Here is a 25,744-nt window from a genome sequence, read left to right as displayed (position 1 = left end):
TTTCGAACAGCCCGTCAGTTTCTCATGTTTCACTGAGATCCCGAGACAGGAAACGTTCGGCTCGGAAAATGGGATCCATTTCCCGCGAGGGTGGCCCAGTTTCCCTACGTGTGCAGGTATCTGTGCTGGCGGGGGCGGCTAAACGCTAGCCGGCAGCCAAACAGAGCCATTCGTCTCTGGGAGGGGCGGGAAGGACAGACCGCTATCTGGCCGCTGTCCGCTAAGCGACAGCCGTTACTCACGGCCTGAGCTGTGAGCTGGCAAAAACAACGCGGCGCGATAGCCCGCCGTTCAGCTGCTGCGGTGGGCGGCGTCCAGTCCCAGGCTGCAGGCCTTATCTTCGTCTCATCCTGTACTATTGCTGCAGGCTGCGATACAACTAAAAAAAATGAACTTTGGCAGGCCATATGGATTACAAATTACTCACTCGTGTACCCTATGAAATCGATACAAGCCTTCTTATTAAAGGACACAGTGATGATAAATTTTCTGTGAAAAGTCTCTGAAACCACGGCAGAAATACACTCCTGCAAATGGAAAAAAGAACACATTGACACCGGTGTGTCAGACCCACCATACTTGCTCCGGACACTGCGAGAGGGCTGTACAAGCAATGATCACACGCACGGCACAGCGGACGCACCAGGAACCGCGGTGTTGGCCGTCGAATGGCGCTAGCTGCGCAGCATTTGTGCACCGCCGCCGTCAGTGTCAGCCAGTTTGCCGTGGCATACGGAGCTCCATCGCAGTCTTTAACACTGGTAGCATGCCGCGACAGCGTGGACGTGAACCGTATGTGCAGTTGACGGACTTTGAACGAGGGCGTATAGTGGGCATGCGGGAGGCCGGGTGGACGTACCGCCGAATTGCTCAACACGTGGGGCGTGAGGTCTCCACAGTACATCGATGTTGTCGCCAGTGGTCGGCGGAAGGTGCACGTGCCCGTCGACCTGGGACCGGACCGCAGCGACGCACGGATGCACGCCAAGACCGTAGGATCCTACGCAGTGCCGTAGGGGACCGCACCGCCACTTCCCAGCAAATTAGGGACACTGTTGCTCCTGGGGTATCGGCGAGGACCATTCGCAACCGTCTCCATGAAGCTGGGCTACGGTCCCGCACACCGTTAGGCCGTCTTCCGGTCACGCCCCAACATCGTGCAGCCCGCCTCCAGTGGTGTCGCGACAGGCGTGAATGGAGGGACGAATGGAGACGTGTCGTATTCAGCGATGAGAGTCGCTTCTGCCTTGGTGCCAATGATGGTCGTATGCGTGTTTGGCGCCGTGCAGGTGAGCGCCACAATCAGGACTGCATACGACCGAGGCACACAGGGCCAACACCCGGCATCATGGTGTGGGGAGCGATCTCCTACACTGGCCGTACACCATTGGTGATCGTCGAGGGGACACTGAATAGTGCACGGTACATCCAAACCGTCATCGAACCCATCGTTCTACCATTCCTAGACCGGCAAGGGAACTTGCTGTTCCAACAGGACAATGCACGTCGGCATGTATCCCGTGCCACCCAACGTGCTCTAGAAGGTGTAAGTCAACTACCCTGGCCAGCAAGATCTCCGGATCTGTCCCCCATTGAGCATGTTTGGGACTGGATGAAGCGTCGTCCCACGCGGTCTGCACGTCCAGCACGAACGCTGGTCCAACTGGGCGCCAGGTGGAAATGGCATGGCAAGCCGTTCCACAGGACTACATCCAGCATCTCTACGATCGTCTCCATGGGAGAATAGCAGCCTGCATTGCTGCGAAAGGTCGATATACACTGTACTAGTGCCGACATTGTGCATGCTCTGTTGCCTGTGTCTATGTGCCTGTGGTTCTGTCAGTGTGATCATGTGATGTATCTGACCCCAGGAATGTGTCAATAAAGTTTCCCCTTCCTGGGACAATGAATTCACGGTGTTCTTATTTCAATTTCCAGGAGTGTAGAACGAAGATGGAGATGTAAATGCATGGTTAACAAGTGAACAATATAGACGAGGACAAACGCGAGAAGGAAAGTATTGTTAGTATTAAGGGGATACAGCAATGATAAAACAACGTACACAAGATTTTCTATGAATATGCACTGAGTTGCCGAAAGTCTCGGGATACCTACTAATATCGTGCCGGACCTCCTCCTGCCAGGCATATTGCAGCAACTTGACGCGGCGTTGAGTCAACAAGTCGTCGCAAGTTCCCTGCACAAATACTGAACCATGTTACAACTACAGCCGTCCGTAGCTGCGAAACTGTTGTTGCTATCGAATTTTGTGCACATGCTGACCTATCGGTTATGTCCCATAAATGTTCCATGGGATTCACGCAGGGCGATATGGGTGGCGAAACTAGTCGCTCCAACTGTCCAGAATGTTCTTAAAACCAATCGCGAACAATTCTCGCCCGGTAACATAGCGCACTGTCATCCATAAAAATTCCACCGTTGTTTGCGAATATGAAGTAAGTGAATGGCTGAAAATGGTCACCAAGTCGATGAGTGGTTCAGCTGGACCAGAGGACCCGGTCCATTTGGTGCAAACAAAGCCTGTACTATTATGGGGCCACCGCCAGCTTGTACAGTGCCTTGCTGAGAACCTGGGTCCATAGCTCCGTGGGATCTGTGCCACACTCAAATCCTAGCATCAGCTCTTACCAACTGAAATCGGGACTCATATAACCAGACCACGATTTTTTAGTCGTCTAGGGCCCAACGAATATGTTCACGAGCGCAGGAGAAGAGCTGCAGGCGACGTCGCGCTGTTAGCAAAGACACTTCCTTCAGTCGTCTGCTGCCTTAGCCGAAAAACCCCAAAATATGCTGCAATGTCCGAACGGTTACGTTCGTCGTACGTCCCACATTGATTTCTGTGGTTATTTCACGCAGAGCTGCAGGTCTGTAAACACTGACAACTCTACAGGAAGCCGCTGCTCTCGGTCGTTGAGTGAAGGCCATCTGCCATTGCGTTGTCAGCAGCAAGAACCAAAGTCTGAAATATCACACACTCTTGACATTGTGGATCCTCGAATACTGAATTCCTTGACCGAGCGAGGTGGTGCAGTGGCTAGCACACTGTACTCGCATTCGGGAGAACGACGGTTCAATCCCGCGTCCGGCCATCCTGATTTAGGTTTTCCGTGATTTCCCTAAATCGATCCAGGGAAATGCCGGGATGGTTCCTTTGAAAGGGCACGGCCGACTTCCTTCCCCTTCCTTCCCTAATACGATGAGAATGATGACCTCGCTGTCTGGTCTCCTTCCCCAGAAACAACCCAACAACTGAATTCCTTAAAGTTTTCCACTATGGTACATCCCATGCGTCTAGCTGCAACTCCCCCTACTCGTTCAATATCTGTTTATTCCCGTTGTGCTGCCATAATCATGTCGAAAAACTTTCCACATGAATCACCTGGCTAAAAATGCCAGCACTGCCAATTCACTGCCCTTTTATACCTTGGGTGTACGATACTACCGCCATCTGTATATGTGGACATCTCTATCCCATGAATTTTGTCACCTCAATGGACATTACCTGACATAAAGAGTGAAGCACAAGAAGGGATAAAGGAAACGAAATGAAACTTCACGCGTTGATAGACCTTGGTCTAAATGTATGCACTGCTTGGTCTGGGATGAGAGTCATAAAACAGTTGTACACTCTCCTGATGCATCCTGGTCCACAACTGTTACAACTGGTCATTGATACCCTTGACACCAGGAGCTGGTGACGGAGCTAGTCCCATGCATGGACTATGGGGGACATATATCTGGCAATCTGACTGGCCACCGAAGTACTTGAACGCCATGTCGACAGTTTATAGAAACATCTGCCATGCGACGACGAGCACTGTCCCGTTAAAAATGGCTCTACTATTCTGTCGTGTGTGAAGTAACATAGGAGAGCGCACGATGTCCGTACCGCACAGTTCGACAACAGTTCTACAATCACTACCAACAGTGACTCGAAGTCGTATCTGCTGGTTAGGTCCCATAGTGCTCAGAGCCATTTTTCTCTTTGAAGTCGTATCTGTCGCACCGCACACCATGACGTCACGAGCAACTCCACTGTGCGCGTCTGAAACATTTTATGGGTGGGACCTCTAACTATGCCGTCGCCATACTATCAAACGACGGTTATCCGGGGTTGTACAGAGCTGCGGTTCATCGCTCAACAATGTGACACCATTCATCGGCAGTCTAGGCTTCCCGGTTAAGGAACCCCTCCCACTGCAGCTGCTTGTGTTGAGGTGTTAACAGCATCCTGCGGATGGGATGGTAATTACTGACTAACGGTGCAAGATGACACAGGATGTTGCAAAGAGACCGTTACTTGTTTTCGGAAGCAGGTTATGATGTGCTTGGTGTAAAATACGGGATCCTGCCTTTAGGTGGTCAGACGTGGTCGACCGATATTTCACGGCGAGTACGCCTGCCTTCATGTTCTCATGCAGTCGCTCATCGGGCTACAGTCACATCCAAATGCCCCACAAATCAGGATATTCACGATTCGGCCATCATAACAAGTCGATCTCACAATGAGGCTCCTTTCAAATTCTGTCGAGAGCTGATAACGCTGTCTCATACGAGTACGTGGCATCGCCGTGTCTTTCACAGTGATGACTTAAAAGGAGGTTTACTATCCTTTGGTTCAAAAAATCAATTTTGTAAAATTGCGTTTTTGAGTCCGTAAAAGTGTTTAGAATCCATCCCTGAAACGGTTTTTCCGAATACGGAACGGAAATGTTTGTTATTCGCGGTTGAACAAAAAAATGCACCTGCCTGAAATCGGCCTTTTTAACGCACCAGTTTTTTCTTCCGGAGGACGAGTTATTGTATCGGTGCTTGGGAGGAAACACACAAAATTCAAATGAAAGTTTGAACGCGTGTGTTTGGAAGTTAGCCTCCAAGCATTTGCATTATGGTGCGAAAACTGTGGAGATTGCGACCTTCCTGGCAGTGAGCGGCTTCAGTGAAGGGTATTCAGCAATTCTGAAGACCATGACAATGATGGACATCACCCTGGGACTCTATTCGACGCAGTTCGCCAAGCATTCGGACGACCACCGGATTCAAGCGGCCGAAAACCGCTTGTCACCGGCCGTACGAGCGGCTCTGGAGCAGCGCAGGATGGCCCAGATCGAGCAGAATACCCACTATGAAGTAGAGGAAGGACTAGTTTAGCCGACCGCGATGGCCATGCGGTTCTAGGCACTTCTGTCCGGAACCGCGTGACTGCTACGGTCGCAGTGTCGAATGGACTGATGACCTCAGATGTTGAGTCCCATAGTGCTCAGAGCCATTTGAACCATTTTTTGAAGGATTAGTTTATGGACCCGGAATAGAAGATTGTACGTACGTTGCATAATATTGCATTTATATGTAGTCAAAACTTCAAACGCGTTTTTCTCGAAATGACTGTTTTTAATCGCTCTGTGTGGTAACTTGTAATCTACTGAACCGATTGGCATGATTCTTTGTTTCCGACGACTAAATTGTCTGGGAGTTGTACCATTTATTCCGATCCATCAAATATAAATATTTTTACTTTTTTTCAAATGGCCGCGATTTTGTTTCCTATGGTCCAAATAACTTAAACGAGGTACAACTCCTAGAGGACCTTATATATTTCGCTAACGTCAACTCGATTTTGATTTCAGACGAGCCGGATGACCTGTGACATACCACGCGTGGATGTCTACATCGAAATTTGGTTTCGTTTCGACAGCACTTCCGCCTTTGCTGTTGGACATTTCCGGTCGAAAAAAATTCCAGTTCGTAGAGAAGATATCAATAAACATTTTGACCAAATTTGATATTGATATTTATAACAGATACCGAGAAAAAAATTTTCAAAGAACATGCTTTTTTCGGGCCAAAGATAGTAAACCTCCCCTTAAAATCTGCTGCTGTTTACGGCGCCCTGTGCTCCCTATTAGGCCTGGTAACAACACTAAGCAAAACAGCAATGGACTCTGTCGGCCGTTCTACGTGTCACAGAGAACTGAAAACTCTAATCATATACATACCCGCTGATGATGTGTGCACACTGATATCCGATCATGTCTTCTGGGTACTTCATTTTTTTTTTCTCAGGCAGCGTAAACTCAGAGCTCCTCCTCGAAACAAGTCTCTTCAACAGAAAAGTAGGAGTCCGTCAGTCTTTTACCGAAAAGGGATCCTTCATTCCACCCGCGGGACTTTCCTATATGCTGCGAAAACTGCTCCTACCAACCTTCCTGCCATTCCAGACAATTCTTCCAGCCTCTTCTTTCTTGCTGCTTACTCACTGCCTCTGCATCTTTGTCAACACCATGCACCAGTCATCAGGCCGACCACACCGAATGCTATCGCTTTCCGTGTTCTCTCGTATCCATTTTCCTCTTTTGATTGGTTGTTTCATCAACATCCATTAAACCGAGCCGTGTATAAGGTCTTTACTGAAATCTATGTAAGTCTTTTGCAACAATGCGAGTGAACGTACTAGAATCAGCAAATATCGGCATGTCCTTAAGTGTAAGTTTTCTCCTCTTTAAGTGTTTTCAAGAAAATTTCGTCTTGTCGCTGGGTCTTCGAGAAATGGGCTTGATGATTCGTATGTCGTAAATCACTCTCATCTTATAAAGTGAATCTTTTATAGAGTCTGACGACCAAATTAATTTCAGTTTTGGTGTTGGGGTGGGTGTGTTGGAAGCAGCTGAAGGTGAACACCTGTATGTAGATTTCTAAATAAAGGAGAACAACTTCACGTCCTCTTCGCAATCTCGGGTGCAACGCAGCGTTACCTGTCTTGCATGCACAGTTTTATATGCACATCCCCTTAGCAATTAAGCTTCATTCATCTCAGTGGAAAACACCGTCACTAGCGTTTTGTCGTTTTCAAGTAAAACTGCAGGTTCATGATACACGAGAAGTTTATTACACCCGTGGATTTTTTGCTTGTGGATTTCTAGACCGCCTACTGATATGCGCATGCTGCTTCGCATGGCTGCAGTTTTGTTATTTTAGCAACGAACGTTAACTTCGTGACTAAACTAACTGGTTTCCCTTTTGTGATCTCGGGCGCGTCACTTGATTGCCTGAACCTAAATATATGAGTCACATACAGCAATAACCCTTAACTCATGAGGTGTGGTTTCTTAGACAGCGCGAAAATTTACAAACTTGCACTCCAAGGTCAGTTCTCGCGAAGTACATCTATACGCTTCCTACCGTCCTTATATCGCCAACTGAGATGGTGATCTATCTGTTTCTCCAATAAAACAATGAAAGAGTTAGTTAAAATCATATATGCTCTGAGCGGTGACAAAGAAAGATGTGGATCTCAGCATTTAAAGTCAACTTTGCAGGCTACCGATGTCTATTTTTATGTGTAAGTTTAAACCCTGGAATTTAGTTTTATGTGAAAATTTACTTGCTAAAGGAATATCACAATTTTTCTGGATGTGAATACTCTGTAATTAGTCTAAGAGTTCATTTACGTGTAGAAAACCACACATAAGTTCGTCATTTTTTGTGAAACAAAATACTGCAAGCAGTATTTAACGCAGTAAAATCAACAAGGAGTATTTAAACAACACTTAAATAACGCTAAAAATAAATGTTTTATGACTTAAATTAAAAATTTCAGCGGACGTGCTCCTTAAATATTGGTTTAAACGCGGAGGTCCCAGAGACCCAACCTCGTAGATATGTTACAGGAAAGTCATGTCGTGAGTTAAGGGATAATACATTTCAGAAAATAGTGCCTGATGAACGTCCGACGCGTTGCTTTTCTGTACTCTTGGACAACTACTTGGAGTGACGATACCAGATCATTACAATTTTCAGAGTTTTGTGTTGTTTTCCGACGTGTTAAGATCCAGTTGCGACCGCCAGAGACTGCAGTTTCATTGCAAATGAGGCCAGTACCATCAATACAGTCATGACATTTGTAAGAGGTAGGTTACAACCTCACTTAAAATAAAACCGCCGTACCACCTAGTCTGCTCATTACCAATTACGTGGCGTAAAAGTACAATGAGGTGAAGATGAGGTGAGATGTGTTCATACACAGATGGCAATAGTATCGCGAACACAAAGCATAAAAAGGGCGATCCACTGGTGGATTTGAAAGCGGAATGGTAGTTGGAGCTAGGCGCATAGGACATTTCATTTCGTAAATCTTTAGGGACTTCAATATTCCGAGATCCGTAATGTCAAGAGTGGGCTGAGAATACCAAATTTCAGACATTACTTCTCACCCTGGAAAACGCAGAGACCAACCGCTTCCACTAAACGACCGAGAGCAGCGGCGTTTGCTTAGAGTTGTCAGCGCTAAAAAACAACAAGACAACTAGAAGTAAACAAAGAAATCAATGTCAGACGTACGGCGAACGCATTCGTTAGGACAGTGCGGCAAATTTAGGAGTTCCTGGGCTATGGCAGTCGACGACCGACGCGAGTGCCTTTGCTAAACCCACAACATCGTCTGCAGCGCCTGTCCTGGGTTTGTGACCATGTCGGTTGGATCCTAGACGGTTGGAAACCCGTGGCCTGGTCAGATGAGTTCCCATTTCGGTTGGTAAGAGTTGGTGGTACGTTTCGACTCTGGTGCAGACCCCACGAAGCCATGAACCCAAGTTGTCAACAAGGCACTGTGAGAACTGATGAAGGTTCCATAATGGTGTGGTCTGTGTTTATACAGAATGGTATGGGTGCCATGGTCCAACTGAAGCGATCGTTGATTAGAAATGGTTACGTTCAGCTACTTGGAGACAATTTTCAGCCACTCCCGGACTTCATGTCCCCAAACAACGATGGAATTTTTATGGATGACAATGCGCTACGTCACCAGGCCTAAATTGTTCGCTATTGGTTTGAAAATCATTCTGGACAATTCGAGCGAACTATTTGGCCACCTGTATCGCCCGACATGAATCCCGTCGACCATTTATGTGACATAATTGACAGGTTAGTCCGTGTACAAAATCCTGCATTGGCAACACTTTTTCAATTATGGACAGCCATAGAGGTAGATGGGCACAATTTTTCTGCAGGGGACTTCCAACGACTTAGTGAGCCCATGCGGCGTCGAACTGCTACAGTATTCCTGGCAAAAGGTGGTCCGACACAATATTAGAAGGCATCCATGACTTTCGTTACTTCAAGGTAGCACCATCCTTCACAACGAATTGCAAGTGAGTACGTAGAAAGTGTAATGTCGGAGAACCTATGTGAAGAATGGTGATCAGATGGCGTCTAGTCGCGTGGCAGTGTGTGCCACCGAAGTCTCATGGGGCCCCAGCTGTCGATGGAGGTAGATTTATGGCCGACGTAGCGCGGGCTGCCCCATTGTGACGTTAAACCAGCTTTCCTCGCCTCATAATTTATTACTGCCGCCCTGGCCTACTGTATCGTCACCACGTCATTGTTCCCTCAATATTGACTAAGTCTCAAATTACGGTACGAAAACTGTAAAGATACCATGCTTTAAACACTCCACATACTTCGTTTCCATTGATCACTACCAAGGTCAGTCGATAAACGGTTATAACACTCAATTCCACTCCCATATCGGTACTACTTGGCAGTGAAGGATTTCTGTAACAGCTTGGTTGTGCCTCTGTGTGAAAAAGAAGAATCCCCAGTCCTTTTCTGCATTTGCTCATTCAAACGCGAAAAGTGAAGTATTATATATAAACCCGGATTGGAGTCTGCAGAAAGTTTCATATCAACACACATTACGTTTCATTTGGAAAATAAAGCAAGCTATGGCTAAGGTATTTTTCCCCAATATCCTGTCTTCCATGAATGCTAGTCCCACAAAGTATACAGGAGTACTTCGGTGGCGTTTGGAGAAGAGAGAGGTAATGTGTACTGATCGTTGGCCTAAACTCTATCAGCAACAACTTATCGACCTTCGCGATGCAGAGTACAGAATCTCATCAATATTATTGTCTTATGACTGCAGTACTGTTATTTGTCTAATATGTATCACAAAGTGTTTGTGTTACTTGCTTCATTATGACGGAGGAGATCTAGGGTGAGCGGACGACTAACCTTCATACAGCGTGAGAATCACGCGTCACCAAGAATAAACCATAGCTATTCGACAGCCATCAACCGGAAGAAGATATCGAACACCCAATCTCCTTCGGTCTTTATTATTGATAATATAAAAAATGAATTACTAATGAAAGTAACGTATGATTCCAGAATGAGATTTTCACTCTGCAGCGGAGTGTGCGCTGATATGAAACTTCCTGGCAGATTAAACTGTGTGCCGGACCGAGACTCGAACTCGGGACCTTTGCCTTTCGCGGGCAAGTGCTCTACCAACTGAGCTACCCAAGCACGACTCACGCCCCGTCCTCACGGCTTTACTTCTGCCAATACCTCGTCTCCTGACTTCCAAACTTTTCAGAAGCTCTCCTGCGAACCTTGCAGAACTAGCACTCCTCAAAGATAGGATATCGCGGAGACATAGCTTAGCCACAGCCTGGGGGATGCTCTACCAGAGCACTTGCCCGCGAAAGGCAAAGGTCCCGAGTTCGAGTCTCGGTCCGGCACACAGTTTTAAGCTGCCAGGAAGTTTCATAACATATGTTTCTTCAATTGTTTTTAGTCTCGTTTTGAGTATTGTGTTGTACATTTATTTTAAAGTCTACGCTTGGCCATTTAATAATTCACAGTTCATTGCATGTTATAAGAAAATATATAAATAGTGATCATGTTTATACTAACTAATCTGTTTCTTTATGTCATTTCATTCCCATGTCTGAAAGAGATAAGTTTTATTTGCTGTGTTCAATGGAGGAATGATATTTTCCTTGAATATTCTGACAAGAAGTTAATGTAATTGATATATCACTGGTCCAAAACATATTACAACGACTTAAATTAACTAAACCATAGAGTGGGTTCATCAGAGGTAAATATATTACCATACATTCTAAATCGACGAAATTTGTAAGATTTTACCGCCAAACATCAATAATTTTGAAGTTTCATATTTCATGTTTACTTTGTGTGGAATTGCACTTTTATAAGTGCGTTATCAAATTATTCACCATTTATTGGTTAATAATGAGTAGCTTCTTACTAACATTTCTGTATAGCTGCATTCTTTGAGGACCATTTTGCACTGACTTTGACAGCAGGGAGAACGGTGGCCTCGGCCCTCTTTGAAACTACGTGGGCCGAGGACTGGAAGCAGGGCAGTTTTCATGTTTCATGGCTCTGGAGAGAATGGGATGACGGAGGCGTTTACTGCCTAGGGACTGCCTTCCCCCAAGAGAAGCTGGTGGAACACGGTTCTCGTGGCGGCCGTGCTGTTGCTAAGAAAGTGCGGGGGGCGAGGCGATGCTGAAAGCTTAAAATGGTAGAGATAACAGCTTACAAGCGCTTTCACCAGCCTTTCTATCACGGAGGTACGTGCGAGAAGTGACTCCCACAGATGCGAGCTAAAGGTATCAGAAGTTCTCACGCCCGACACCAAGGCGAATTCCCTCCACAAGGCAATGAAAGTAATCTGGTTGGCTGAATTTCTGGTATTTATAGTTTGTTCTAGACGTTTCTGTCTAACTGCATACGAGCTGAGGCGATTGGCTAACAGATGCATGACTCGTAGGGTGGGAGGTATTCCTTTTGTAACGTGCGTGATGATTGGCTGCATGCAGAGTGCAGGCCAGCGAGGCGAGGTTTGCTCTAAAGAGGGCACTGCGGGCGTCGGACTCTCTGGCGGGTGTCAAGAGGTCACACATCGCTTGAAAGGTTTGCGAGACATTGCTGACAAGGGACAGTTATTAGTCTCGCTCTCAGATTTGATAAAATGCAGATTGCGCCACTAGGAACGGCATCATCTGCGCTTGTTTGTGAAGACTAAGGGACACTTGAGTCAAGTTTCTGCTCCTTGCTTATGAGCAAGCAGCACTCTTGGTTGGTGTCGGGCATAGTACTGAATTAGTTTCGACGTAGGAGTCTGCGGACATCATTTGATGTCCTCTTTGTAGTCAGAATCTGCAGGTACGGAACGCATTTGTTCTGGACGTCGGTCGGCAGTATTGCACAGATCGGTGGTGCAGAATTACTCTTGCCTGCACAGCGTCCTGACATATACAACAGGGCTCACCAGACAGGGAATCTTCAACAGTAAATGTCTTAAGCTCCATCGACTTGATCAGAGAACTCTTTACTGTCAGTGCTAGTCAGGATGGAAGCTTTCCTAACTTCGATGCTAGTCAGCATCAAACATTTTTAGTGTTACCGTCGAATAAACGGGGGCGTGATTTCGATTCAAGTCCTAGATGCTTTGCTGATCTCAAATTTACATTAATGAATAGGAATTAACATTCTAGGTCAGTACTTGCTCAATTAGCATATTTTTCTTTCAATATCGTTATTGCAATAAATATCGTGTGAATAGCCAGTTGTTCTACTTTTCCTAGGATTAGATTGCAAATACTGAGCCATATTAAGCTGGAGTAGAGTATCATAGCAAATTGTGGACCTAATTCACGTCTTATACCCGGTTGCAGCGTTCCAATGGCAGGGCTAATTTAACTGACTTTTACGTGTGACCACTCCACTGGAAACACAACGTTGGCAGCAATCACAAATACAGACGCCGTATGCTACCAATACATCACATTGTATTCTGGGGTAGCATTGGAAGTTTACGTTACAAGTAGATAAACTATTCTGATTAAATATTTGAACACAGAATTTTATTTTTATTGACGTTATTAAAGCAAATAGTGACGGTCGTTTTATATTTGTTATTGGCTTCTTGCATGCGTACTCTTTAGCCAACACAAAAGGACAGACAGGTTACTATATCAATGATAGTCTTGAATGTCTGGCTCTAAGATTATTGGTGACTGTTACGACAATGGCGATAAACAATGAGATTAAGACGGTTACTGAAAGTTATGCTTCCTTTGTTCAAATTCGTGAGCCAAAACAGCATAGTTACGAAATGGTGAGAGCATAGTGATACTGAAGGAAATAGATGTCCTACGTCAACAATTCGTATGTCTTTTCTGCTTCGGCACTAACTGAATCGTCAACGACGTACTTCATTTTTGGTTTTCTATAGAAGAAGTGCAGTCAATCTGTCAAGTTACAGCAGTTTAAAAAAGAAACAAGAAATGAATAACAAAAACATAAATATGTAAAAATAACATGCTTCTTATTGTGGAGAAAGTAAATGAGGTGTGTATATTTTTTATACTACTATATTTTTTATTTTTTATTTCTCCATCAAACTGTCAAAACGTTTGCTGTTGTTTCTGGCACCAGGTAACTTGATAACGCTCAAGAAGACAAGAATTAGCTATCCGCTAAATCACGAAATAAAGTTTTTATTTCAAAATAAAACAACAGTCTATTCAGGAAAACGACTTCCTTCAAAAGCTGCGAGGAAATGAAACGCCTTCAGACGTGCTTATGATTTTATTTATTTTGCAGTTACCAGTTTCGGCGCTTCCATGCGTCATCTTCAGTCTGTACTTTATGCTGAAGTGGTTGACACAGTCCCTATATATACCGCATCAGTGGTCAACGTAACTGGTTTCGCAGACTATCTGAAAACTTTGGTGTCAGCAGTCCAACCATTAACGGAGCTGGCAGTCTGCGAAACCAGTTATGTTGGCCACTGATGCGGTATATATAAGCACGCAAGGACTTCTTCCTCTTACCTCGGATGAAGAAAACACGGTGTAGCAGGTATTTACAAAATGAAGACGTGGTGATTTTTGAGTTGAAACTTGCAGACTTCTGCAATCAAGGTAACCTTCAAGTCGTCCATCGTTGGCAGAGAAAAATTGTGTCGCCTTCAAGAATGAGTATGTAGAGAAGTTTCAGGTCGCAGATTCATTTTTTAGAGGTGATAAGCAGAGCTAAATACAATGCCTGATAAAAAAATGGAAGAACGCAGAAGTCATAGGACACATACACACCACAAAGGGCTATGTAAATGATTAGAGCTTTATTTCTTTGTGATAGATAGGACGGTCAGGAGAATGCATTAGTGGTTCAAATGGCTCTGAGCACTATGGGACATAACTTCTGAGGTCATCAGTCCCCTAGAACTTAGAACTACTTAAACCTAACTAACCTAAGGACATCACACACGTCCATGCCTGAGGCAGGATTCGAACCTGCGACCGTAGCGGTCGCGCTTTTCCAGACTGTAGCGCCCAGAACCGCTCGGCCACTCCGGCTGGCAATGCATTAGTATTTTTCGTGTTCAGTGTTGTCCTGGTCGAATGGTGCAGTATTGAAATTTGTGGGGCATTCACATCTGTCATTGGTCCGACGACGTAGTGCATGGGAAGGTTCCATTCGATCACGTCTGACCATAACAAGGGCGGATCGTCGTATTGTGGACCAAGACATCGTGAGCGATCCACCATCTGAGAACAAGAAATGGACTCCCTCCAAAATTCTGCGTCTTCGCACACCACTGATCGGAGACTATTAGCAGCCGGAATAGGGAATTACCGTCCCACGTGTAGGCTACGGTTAATACAGTAACACAAACTGCTGCGTTCAGAACTTTTCCGTGAATAGGAAGCTACGGCTGCTGATGAACGGCAGTGCATCGGGTTCAGCGATGAATCGCAGTACTCCACTCCCTCGGATGACCGTCGTCGGCGTGTAGGGCCGCGACCTGACAAGAGGTCCCGCTCTTGCTATGTTTCAGAGACGTACAGTGGTGTTACTCCTGGTGTCGCGGTGTGAGGTGGCGTCACGTTTGACTTCTGGTAACGGCTCGCAGTGGCTGAGGGAATTCTGGCGGCACAACGCTACGTCACGGATATCCCGTATCCTCAAGCGTTACCTCTCATGTGGCAGTTTCGTAGCATCGTTTTTCAACAGGACAATGGACTTTCCCCACGTGGATGTTTCTCTATGAGGTGCACTTGACTGGGATGCTCCAGTGGCCAGCAATACCCCCGGGTCTGTCCCCAATAGTGTGACCGAGCGGTTCTAGGCGCTTCAGTCTCGAACTGCGCGACGCTACGGTCGCAGGTTCGAATCTTGCCTCGGGCATGGATGTGTGTGATGTCCTTAGGTTAATTAGTTCTAAGTTCTAGGGGACTGATGACCTCAGAAGTTAAGTCTCATAGTGCTCAGAGCCATTTGAACCAGCCCGGACGTCATCTCCGCCCCAGTGACAGTATCGAGGGTATCAGCAGCTGTAGGTCAGCTAGCCTCAGAAGACGATTCAAAGCCTTTCTGATACATTTCTCAACATAATCACTGCATGCATTCATACGAAAGGGGAGACCGGGGGGGGGGGGGGGGCGAGGAGTGTTACCGTGAAAAGACGACTCCGCCTGCCAAGTTCTTCGTAAATTCAACTCGATTTTGTTTCCACTGAAACAACATCACGAACCGTTTCCTCCTGCTCCTCTTCTGGATGCTTTACATTTTTTACTCAGGTTGTGTTAGTAACAACAAGAGTTCCTACACGCAGTTGATTTCGTAGCTGGAGGGTTATGAACGAACAGCTGTGTCCGCAGACGTATGGCAGTGTGGTGCTCTCCAGTGCATGGTCGGTATATGGAACTGCTGGACACGCGGCCTGTCCTCGGGTAGTCGAAACTGGTGGCGCCCGTTGGGAGCCGCTTGTAGCCGTGCGAGCGACACGGCGCACGCGGACTATCGACCGGCGCGCTGTGTGTGTGTGTGTGTGTGTGTGTGTGTGTGTGTGTGTGTGTGCAGTCGGCTGGACGCTACATCACTGCGTCGTGCGTCGACGGCTCCGGCTGAGTCTGATGCTGCGCCTGCGACGCCCACGCCGTCCATGCCCGCACATGCGCCAACATGCCGCCAGCGAGAGACGCGGGCAAGTGGTTCGGATTTGCATCCTGGAGAACTGGGGTTCGCTTCCCAGTCCCATTGTCCATATTAAGAAGTACCGAACATTTCCTAAGGCAATCAAGGCAAATGCTGTATGAAAAAAAAAAAGATTATTTGCTTCCTTACCCGAGACTGTGCTTCGTTTCCAGTGACCGTCTTGTCACAAACACACTGCAACAGCAACTTTTTTGTTTTTCTTCAGATTCACATACACCACAAAAAACTAAACCTAAACTCCGCCCGAACAGGCCATGAAGACCCAGTGGCGCCGACCGGCCGCCGAGTTATCCTCAGCCCACAGGCGCCACTGGATGCGGATAAGGAGGGTCATGTGGTAAGCACACCGCTCTCCCGGTCGTATGTCAGTTTATGAGACCGGAGCCGCTGCTCCTCAGTCAAATAGCTCCTCAGTTTGCTTCATAAGGGCTGAGTGTACCCCGCTTGCCAACAGCGCTCAGGCAGCCCGTATGGTTACTAATCCAAGTGCTAGCCCAGCCCAACAGCGCTTTCAAAAAATGGCTCTGAGCACTGTGGGACTTACCTTCTGAGGTCATCAGTCCCCTAGAACTTAGAACTAACTAACCTAAGAAAATCACACACATCCATGCCCGAGGCAAGATTCGAACCTGCGACCGTAATGGTCACGCGGTTCCAGACTGAAGCGCCTAGAACCGCTCGGCCACTCCGGCCGGCCAACAGCGCTTTAAGGGGAGACGGAAGGCAAGTGGGCTTCAAAAATTCGATTTTTTGATTTTGGCATATTTGAAATACCTGGTGTTTCCTGCGCTAAAAAGTTTTTGTTTTATATAAATGCGACAATTTTGTCGTGAGATATGATGGTTTTCCTGACGCACGGTCTTCGCCCGAATGACCATGACACTTGTTGCAATTACAGGAGAAGTGCCACATATGACCACAAATATTCTTTACCTGCATCAGTAATAAATGAAATTAAACCCATATTTAGAGATCTTTGTAAAGATACCTTGTTGAAGAAATGTCTTCATGGGAAAATTCAAAATTTAAATCGATGTGTAAATTCTGTCATTTGGAACCGGTTACCGAAAACTGCATTTGTTGAGCTCACAATCCTCAAATTTGGTGTTTGTGATGCTATTTTATGCTTCAATGATGGTGTAATTAGAAAACTGTGGAAATACTGCAAAATCCATGGTGCAAATAGATAAAGAGAGAATCCGCACAGCAGATATTGCTAATTTAAAATGCACAAAAGAAGCCAGACAGAAAAGAAGAGGGACCAAGAGAAGAAAAGAAGGTCAGTATGATTAAGATGATGCACAGTATGGTGCAGGAAAATATTAGTGGTAAGTAATTCTCGTCAATAACTATATTAGAATTGCAATATTAAACTTAAAATGGATTTATCTCAAAACTACATTTTTTACTTTCAGGTACCATTATTTTATAAACTGATGGGGTTAGAAACATGCAATTTGGTCAATTTGTACTGCAGATATTAATACGTTACTAAAAGTAAATTGAGAACCACCAAACAATCAGAAACTGTTTTATAATAATTAATGTACAAAAAAATTAAATTTTAATAGTGAATGAATAACTTATTTCTTCAAAAGCATTAGAGGTATTGCGTTCATTTTACTAATAAATTGATACATATGTGTTATATATATGTAGTAAAAATTTCAATGTGTTATCACTTATAGTTCTTTTTAAAAGTGTACCTATTCAAAGGGTAAAATAGCAGTGGCAGAATAGGGATAAAAATTGACTTCCGTCTCCCCTTAACGTCGGCGATCTGACGGGAACCGGTGTTACCACTGCGGGGAAGGCGGTTGACAAAAAAGCACAGCAAAAACAAAGGTCCGCTCCGCTTTCTGGTGCAAAAGTGTCAATCGAGACACCGTGTCGTCCTCTGCCAATTGCTTCATTTTGATGCGGTACGGATGGCGTGAAGTGAGTACACTGCTATCCGGAACTGATACTTATCATTGAAGTGGCTCCTCAATTGGCAGTACGAGACTGACTGCATTCTGGCCGGACGGGGGAACGAACGCGTGTCCTCCGCGTAGCAGCCAGACATATCGACCACTGACAGACGGAGGCGGACACACCACAAAAAGCTACTATAAAACTGTTTCGCTGCAACTATACTGACGGAAAAAATCACAACACCAAAAAATAATTAACGTAGAGTAATGAACTTTCGAGAATACATTTGTCTATGTAACATATTTAAGTGATTAATATTGCAAGATCACTGGTTAATGGAAGCGCAAGATATGCCACTACAAATGTGAAATAGCGGTACTCAATAACCGGTGTAACCGCCAGAATGTTAAATGAAATCACGCAAACGTGTATGCATTGTGTTGTACATCTGCCGAACGTCAGTTCGTCAGACGGAGTTCCATGGCTGTTACACATGGTCGGTGAATATAGGGCCGGTTAACGCCAGTTGTCGATGACGCTGGAGTTATCGTCCGATGTTGTCCCATATTTACTCGGTTGGAGATAGATCTAGTAATCGAACAGGTCAACGCTACGAGTCTACACTCCATGGAGCATGTTGGGTTACAACAGCGGTATGAGGGAGACCGTTATCCTGATGCAAAACACCTTCTAGAAGCCGGCCGCGGTGGCCGAGTGGTTCTAGGCGCTTCAGTCCGGCACCGCTCGACTGTTACTGTCGCAGGTTCGAATCCTGCCTCGGGCATGGATGTGTGTGATGTCCTTAGGTTAGTTAGGTTTAAGTAGTTCTAAGTTCTAGGGGACTGATGACCTCAGATGTTAACTCCCATAGTGCACGACTAATCTTAGAAGAAAGATTAAGGAAAGGCAACCTACGTTTCTAGCATTTGTAGACTTAGAGAAAGCTTTTGACAATGTTGACTGGAATACTCTATTTCAAATTCTAAAGGTGGCAGGGGTGAAATACAGGGAGCGAAAGGCTATATACAATTTGTACAGAAACCAGATGGCAGTTATAAGAGTCGAGGGACATGAAAGGGAAGCAGTGGTTGGGAAGGGAGTAAGACAGGGTTGTAGCCTCTCCCCGATGTTATTCAATCTGTATATTGAGCAAGCAGTAAAGGAAACAAAAGAAAAATTTGGAGTAGGTATTAAAATCCATGGAGAAGAAATAAAAACTTTGAGGTTCGCCGATGACATTGTAATTCTGTCAGAGACAGCAAAGGACTTGGAAGAGCAGTTGAACGGAATGGATGGTGTCTTGAAAGGAGGATATAAGATGAACATCAACAAAAGCAAAACGAGGATAATGGAATGTAGTCGAATTAAGTCGGTTATGCTGAGGGAATTAGATTAGAAAATGAGACACTTAAAGTAGTAAAGGAGTTTTGCTATTTGGGGAGCAAAATAACTGATGATGGTCGAAGTAGGGAGGATATTAAATGTAGACTGGCAATGGCAAGGAAAGCGTTTCTGAAGAAGATAAATTTGTTAACATCGAGTATAGATTTAAGTGTCAGGAAGTCATTTCTGAAAGTATTTGTATGGAGTGTAGCCATGTATGGAAGTGAAACATGGACGGTAAATAGTTTGGACAAGAAGAGAATAGAAGCTTTTGAAATGTGGTGCTACAGAAGAATGCTGAAGATTAGATGGGTAGATCACGTAACTAATGAGGAAGTATTGAATAGGATTGGGGAGAAGAGAAGTTTGTGGCACAACTTGACCAGAAGAAGGGATCGGTTGGTAGGACATGTTCTGAGGCATCAAGGGATCACCAATTTAGTATTGGAGGGCAGCGTGGAGGGTAAAAATCGTAGGGGGAGACCAAGAGATGAATACACTAAGCAGATTCAGAAGGATGTAGGTTGCAGTAGGTACTGGGAGATGAAGAAGCTTGCACAGGATAGAGTAGCATGGAGAGCTGCATCAAACCAGTCTCAGGACTGAAGACCACAACAACAGCAACAATAGTGGTTGGTTGGTTGGTTGGTTTGGGGGATGAAAGGGACCAGACTGCTACGGTCATCGGTCCCTTTTTCCAAAGACAAAGAACATCCACAGAGAATAAAAACGAGGAACAGAATAGATCACAGACGATACAGAACAAGAGAAACGGAGACAAGGACAAGACAAAACGAACTAAAACCACACAGAGTGTGACAGTGGTTGGCCGACCATAGAAATAAAAAAGGAAAAGCCAACCACTTAGAAACACATTAAAAGATCAGTTTAAAATCATAGGCCAAAGGCCAGAATCAAAACAAAAAATAAAACAGAAACACTCAGATGAAAGAATAAAAACTCCCTGCCCTAATAAAACGTAAAACTAAGGCAGCCATAACAGGGTCATCGGATAAAACGGCAGGGAGCGTATCAGGCAGCGCAAATGTCTGCCTGACCACAGCTAAAAGGGGGCAGGCCAACAGAATGTGGGCCACCGTCAAAGCCGCCCCGCAGCGACATACAGGAGGGTCCTCCCGGCGCAGTAAATAACTGTGTGTTAGCCGGGAGTGGCCAATGCGGAGCCGACAAAGGACGACTGAGTCCCTGCGGTTGGCTCGCATGGAGGACCGCCACACAGTCGTCGTCTCCTTAATGGCACGGAGTTTATTGGGTGTAATCCGATCGCGCCATTCAGCGTCCCAAAGCGCAAAAACTTTTCGGCGGAGGACCGCCCGCAAATCAGCCTCTGGGAGGCCAACATCCAGAGATGGTTTACTCGTGGCCTCTTTCGCCAGGCGGTCAACATGTTCATTGCCCGGGATACCGACATGACCGGGGGTCCACACAAAGACCACAGAGCGGCCGCAACGCGCAAGAGTATGCAGGGACTCATGGATAGCCATCACCAGACGAGAACGATGAAAACACTGGTCGAGAGCTCGTAAACCGCTCAGGGAATCGCTACAGATAACGAAGGACTCACCTGAGCAGGAGCGGATATACTCTAGGGCTCTAAAGATGGCGACTAGCTCAGCAGTGTAAACGCTGCAGCCAGCCGCCAAGGACCGTTGTTCGGAATGGTCCCCTAGAGTTAGCGCATACCCAACACGACCAGCAACCATCGAACCGTCGGTGTAAACAATTCCAGAGCCCTGATACGTGGCCAGGACGGAATAAAAGCGGCAGCGGAAGGCCTCTGGAGGGACCGAGTCCTTCGAGCCCTGTGTCAAGTCGAGCCGAAGGCAAGGGCGAGGAACACACCACGGGGGTGTACGCAGAGGCGCCCGGAAAGGAGGTGGAACAGGGAAAAACCCAAGCCCACAGAGAAGCTCCTTGACGCGTACGGCGATCGGACAACCCGACCGGGGCCGACGGTCTGGCAGATGGACGACTGACTGCGGGAACAGGACACGATAATTTGGATGCCCGGGCAAGCTTAGAACATGGGCCGCATAAGCGGCCAGCAAACGTTGGCGCCGGAACCGCAGTGGAGGTACACCTGCCTCCACTAGTACACTGTCCACAGGGCTGGTGCGGAAAGCACCAGTGGCAAGGCGTATCCCGCTGTGGAGAATTGGGTCCAGCACCCGCAACGCAGATGGGGATGCTGAGCCATAAGCTAGGCACCCATAATCCAGGCGAGACTGGATTAACGCCTGGTAGAGCCGCAACAGGGTAGAGCGGTCGGCGCCCCAGTGGGTGTGGCTCAAGCATCTCAGAGCGTTTAGATGCCGCCAACACGTCTGTTTAAGCTGCCGGATATGAGGCAGCCAAGTCAACCGGGCATCGAAAACCACCCCCAAAAACCTGTGGGTTTCCACCACAGCAAGGAGTTCGTCGCCAAGATAAAGCCGCGGCCCAGGATGGACTGTTCGGCGCCGGCAGAAATGCATAACGCGGGTCTTGGCTGCCGAAAACTGAAACCCATGCTCTACAGCCCAAGACTGCGCCTTACGGATAGCGCCCTGTAGCTGACGTTCAACAGCTGCAATGCCAGTAGAGCTGTAATAAAGGCAGAAGTCGTCAGCATACAGGGAAGCAGAGACAGAATTTCCCACGGCCGCAGCGAGCCCGTTAATGGCTATTAAAAACAGGCAGACACTTAAAACAGAACCCTGTGGCACACCGTTCTCCTGGACGTGGGTGGAACTATAGGAGGCTGCGACTTGCACGCGGAAGGTACGATACGACAGGAAATTGCGGATAAAGATCGGCAGAGGGCCCCGTAGACCCCATCCATGAAGCGTAGAAAGGATGTGATGACGCCATGTCGTATCGTACGCCTTCCGCATGTCGAAAAAGACAGCGACCAGGTGCTGACGGCGGGCAAAGGCAGTACGGATGGCCGACTCCAGGCTCACCAGATTGTCGGCGGCGGAGCGGCCTTTCCGGAACCCACCCTGAGACGGAGCCAGAAGGCCCCGAGACTCCAGTACCCAATTTAAGCGCCGGCTCACCATCCGTTCAAGCAACTTGCAAAGAACGTTGGTGAGACTAATGGGACGGTAGCTGTCCACCTCCAGAGGGTTCTTTCCAGGTTTCAAAATGGGGATGACAAGACTTTCCCGCCATTGCGACGGAAACTCGCCCTCGACCCAGAGACGGTTGTAAAGGTCGAGGAGGCGTCGCTTGCAGTCCACTGAAAGGTGTTTCAGCATCTGACAGTGGATGCGATCTGGCCCGGGAGCGGTATCAGGGCAAGCAGCAAGGGCACTCTGAAATTCCCACTCACTGAATGGAGCGTTGTAGGGTTCAGAAGCGTCGGTGCGAAAAGAAAGGCTCCGACGTTCCATCCGCTCTTTAATGGAGCGGAAGGCCTGGGGGTAATTCGCAGAAGCGGAACTCATAGCAAAATGCTCTGCTAAGCGATTTGCAATGACGTCGGAGTCAGTACAAACTGCTCCATTCAGTGAGAGCGCAGGGACGCTGGCAGGGGTCCGATAGCCGTAGACGCGTCGAATCTTGGCCCAGACCTGCGAAGGAGTGACATGGAGGCCAATGGTGGACACATACCGCTCCCAGCACTCCTTCTTGCCTTGGCGGATAAGGAGGCGGGCCCGCGCACGCAGCCGTTTGAAGGCGATAAGGTGGTCTAAGGAGGGATGTCGCTTGTGACGCTGGAGCGCCCGCCGGCGATCTTTAATCGCTTCAGCGATTTCAGGCGACCACCAAGGCACAGCCTTCCGCCGAGGGGACCCAGAAGAACGGGGAATGGCAGATTCGGCGGCAGTAACGATGCCGGTGGTGACCGATTGAACCACCGCATCAATGTCATCACTAGAGAGAGGCTCAATAGCGGCAGTGGAGGAGAACAAGTCCCAGTCAGCCTTATTCATAGCCCATCTGCTAGGGCGCCCAGAAGAGTGACGCTGTGGTAGTGACAGAAAGATCGGAAAGTGGTCACTACCACACAGGTCGTCATGCACACTCCATTGGAGAGACGGTAAGAGGCTAGGGCTACATATTGAAAGGTCAATGGCGGAGTATGCGCCATGCGCCACACTGAAGTGTGTGAAGGCACCATCATTTAAAATCGAGAGATCGAGCTGCGACAATAAATGCTCAACGATGGCGCCTCGACCTGTTGCCACTGACCCACCCCACAGAGGGTTATGGGCGTTGAAGTCGCCCAATAGCAAGAAAGGTGGCGGCAATTGGGCTATCAGCGCAGCCAGGACATGCTGCGAGACATCACCATCCGGTGGAAGGTAAAGACTGCAGACGGTAACAGCCTGTGGCGTCCACACCCGAACAGCGACAGCCTCTAAAGGTGTGTGGAGAGGGACAGACTCGCTGTGCAGAGTGTGAAGGACATAGAGGCAGACGCCACCCGACACCCTTTCATACGCTGCCCTGTTCTTATAATAACCCCGATAGCCACGGAGGGCGGGGGTTCGCATTGCTGGAAACCAAGTTTCCTGAAGAGCTATGCAGAAGAAAGGGTGACGGCTGATAAGTTGTTGGAGCTCAGCTAGATGGTGGAAAAAACCGCCGCAGTTCCACTGGAGGATGATATTGTCCATGGCTGAGAAAGGCGTGAAAGGACTGGGAAGGCAATTTACGCCGCTTGTTCACTCACTGCCACCGATTCAGTACCCGTACGAGAGGCATCCATGGCGTCTGAGGGACCAGCGAGATCAAGGTCCTCAGCGGACGCTAGAATCGCGACTGCATCCTCAGACGCAGAGCGCGAAAGGTGCGGTGGGGTTGGCGCCACCGCAAGTTCTTTGGCCTTAGAGGTCTTTCTCTTGGACTTCTCTCGCTGAACCTTGGGTTGCACCGGCTGGGAAGGCTTCACCGATTCAGTCTCCGGGACAGAGGAGGATCGTGAAGCCCTACGCCCGGCCGCTGGTGAGGACTTATGCCACTGGCGGCCGTCATCCTTCCCGCTGGTGGAACCCTGGGAAGGGAGGGTCCCAAGGGAACTCTTACGGGCGAGAGTAGCCGAAGAAGTTAGACGCTTCTCCGGCTGAGAAGCGGGGACGGACGTCCCCGACGGGTGGGAGGAGGTTGCTCCTGAGGTAGGTGGTGCAGGAGCAACCGGTTGGGTAGAGCCCCCCACAGGCAAGGGGGCAGGAGGAGTCGTACTGCTTATCGAGCTGGCTGGAAGTCTCGAAACCGATGGGGCTAGCACAGTTGTCGTAGCAGCTGCATATGAAGATGTCATTCTCACAGGATGGAGTCTGTCATATTTCCTTTTGGCCTCAGTATAGCTCAGCCGGTCCAGGGTCTTATATTCCATAATTTTGCGCTCTTTCTGAAAGACTTTGCAGTCAGGCGAGCAAGGTGAATGGTGCTCCCCGCAGTTGACACAGATGGGAGGCGGGGCACATGGAGTATCGGGATGAGATGGGCGTCCGCAATCTCGACATGTGAGGCTGGAAGTGCAGCGGGAAGACATATGGCCGAACTTCCAGCACTTGAAGCACCGCATCGGGGGAGGAATATAGGGCCTGACGTCACATCGGTAGACCATCACCTTGACCTTTTCCGGTAACGTATCACCCTCGAAGGCCAAGATGAAGGCACCGGTAGCAACCTGATTGTCCCTCGGACCCCGATGAACGCGCCGGACGAAATGAACACCTCTACGTTCTAAGTTGGCGCGCAGCTCGTCATCAGACTGCAAAAGGAGGTCCCTATGGAAAATAACACCCTGGACCATATTTAAGCTCTTATGTGGAGTAATAGTAACGTTAACATCCCCCAACTTGTCACAAGCAAGTAACCTGCGTGACTGGGCGGAGGATGCCGTTTGTATCAGTACTGAGCCAGAGCGCATTTTAGACAAGCCCTCCACCTCCCCAAACTTGTCCTCTAAATGCTCGACGAAGAACTGAGGCTTTGTGGAGAGAAAAGACTCCCCATCAGCTCTCGTACAAACCAAGAATCGGGGCGAATAACTATTACCTCCATCCTGAGACTTACGCTCCTCCCACGGCGTGGCCAGAGAGGGGAACGTTTTCGGATTGTACTTTTCAGCATTAAATTGAGCCCGAGAACGCTTAGAGACTGCTGGCGGCTGGCCGCCAGCGAGAGATGATGTACCACGCTTCATTGCGGGTCATCCGCCCTGATGCCACCTACTCCGACCAAGGGCCCTCCCCACGGGCGCCACCCAGCCGCAGCAATAGCCACCTGGCAGGATGTCCATTGCCGGGAGTCCTGATGCCCCAGGGAGACGGGCATCTACTCCTTGGCATACGTGGGGAGTTAACGGCGCAGGCATCAGTAGAGCGATCCCTGTGTTGTCAGGGGGCTACAACCAAGAGGGTACATGGCGGCCCCACCACAACGGACTGGCTACCGTGCTGGATCTTAGGTGCAAAACTGTCCAAGGTCGTCGTCGCAGTTAAAAGAAACACTGCAGAGTGCAGCGTGGGAATCGCATCCAGGGACGTATCCTCGCCCAAGAGATGGAAAACGAGCGGAACACCATTGCAACGACGAAAAAGCCGGCTAAAGGTCTCAATGCACGACGGATACAGTGCACCACGTAAGGCGCCCT

At 47.9% G+C, this 25,744-nt stretch overlaps 1 protein-coding gene across 1 annotated transcript in view; it reads right to left on the bottom strand.

Annotated features, from left to right (window-relative positions):
* LOC126092606 (protein turtle-like) overlaps positions 1-25,744 on the bottom strand; it is an 855,628-nt gene that overhangs the window by 624,293 nt on the left and 205,591 nt on the right. The gene's annotated exons all lie outside the window — the stretch shown is intronic.

The sequence above is a fragment of the Schistocerca cancellata genome, chromosome 7 (genome assembly GCF_023864275.1).
Source record: "Schistocerca cancellata isolate TAMUIC-IGC-003103 chromosome 7, iqSchCanc2.1, whole genome shotgun sequence".
NCBI classification, from domain to species: domain Eukaryota; kingdom Metazoa; phylum Arthropoda; class Insecta; order Orthoptera; family Acrididae; genus Schistocerca; species Schistocerca cancellata.
This window is presented reverse-complemented; position numbering and strand designations above follow the sequence as displayed.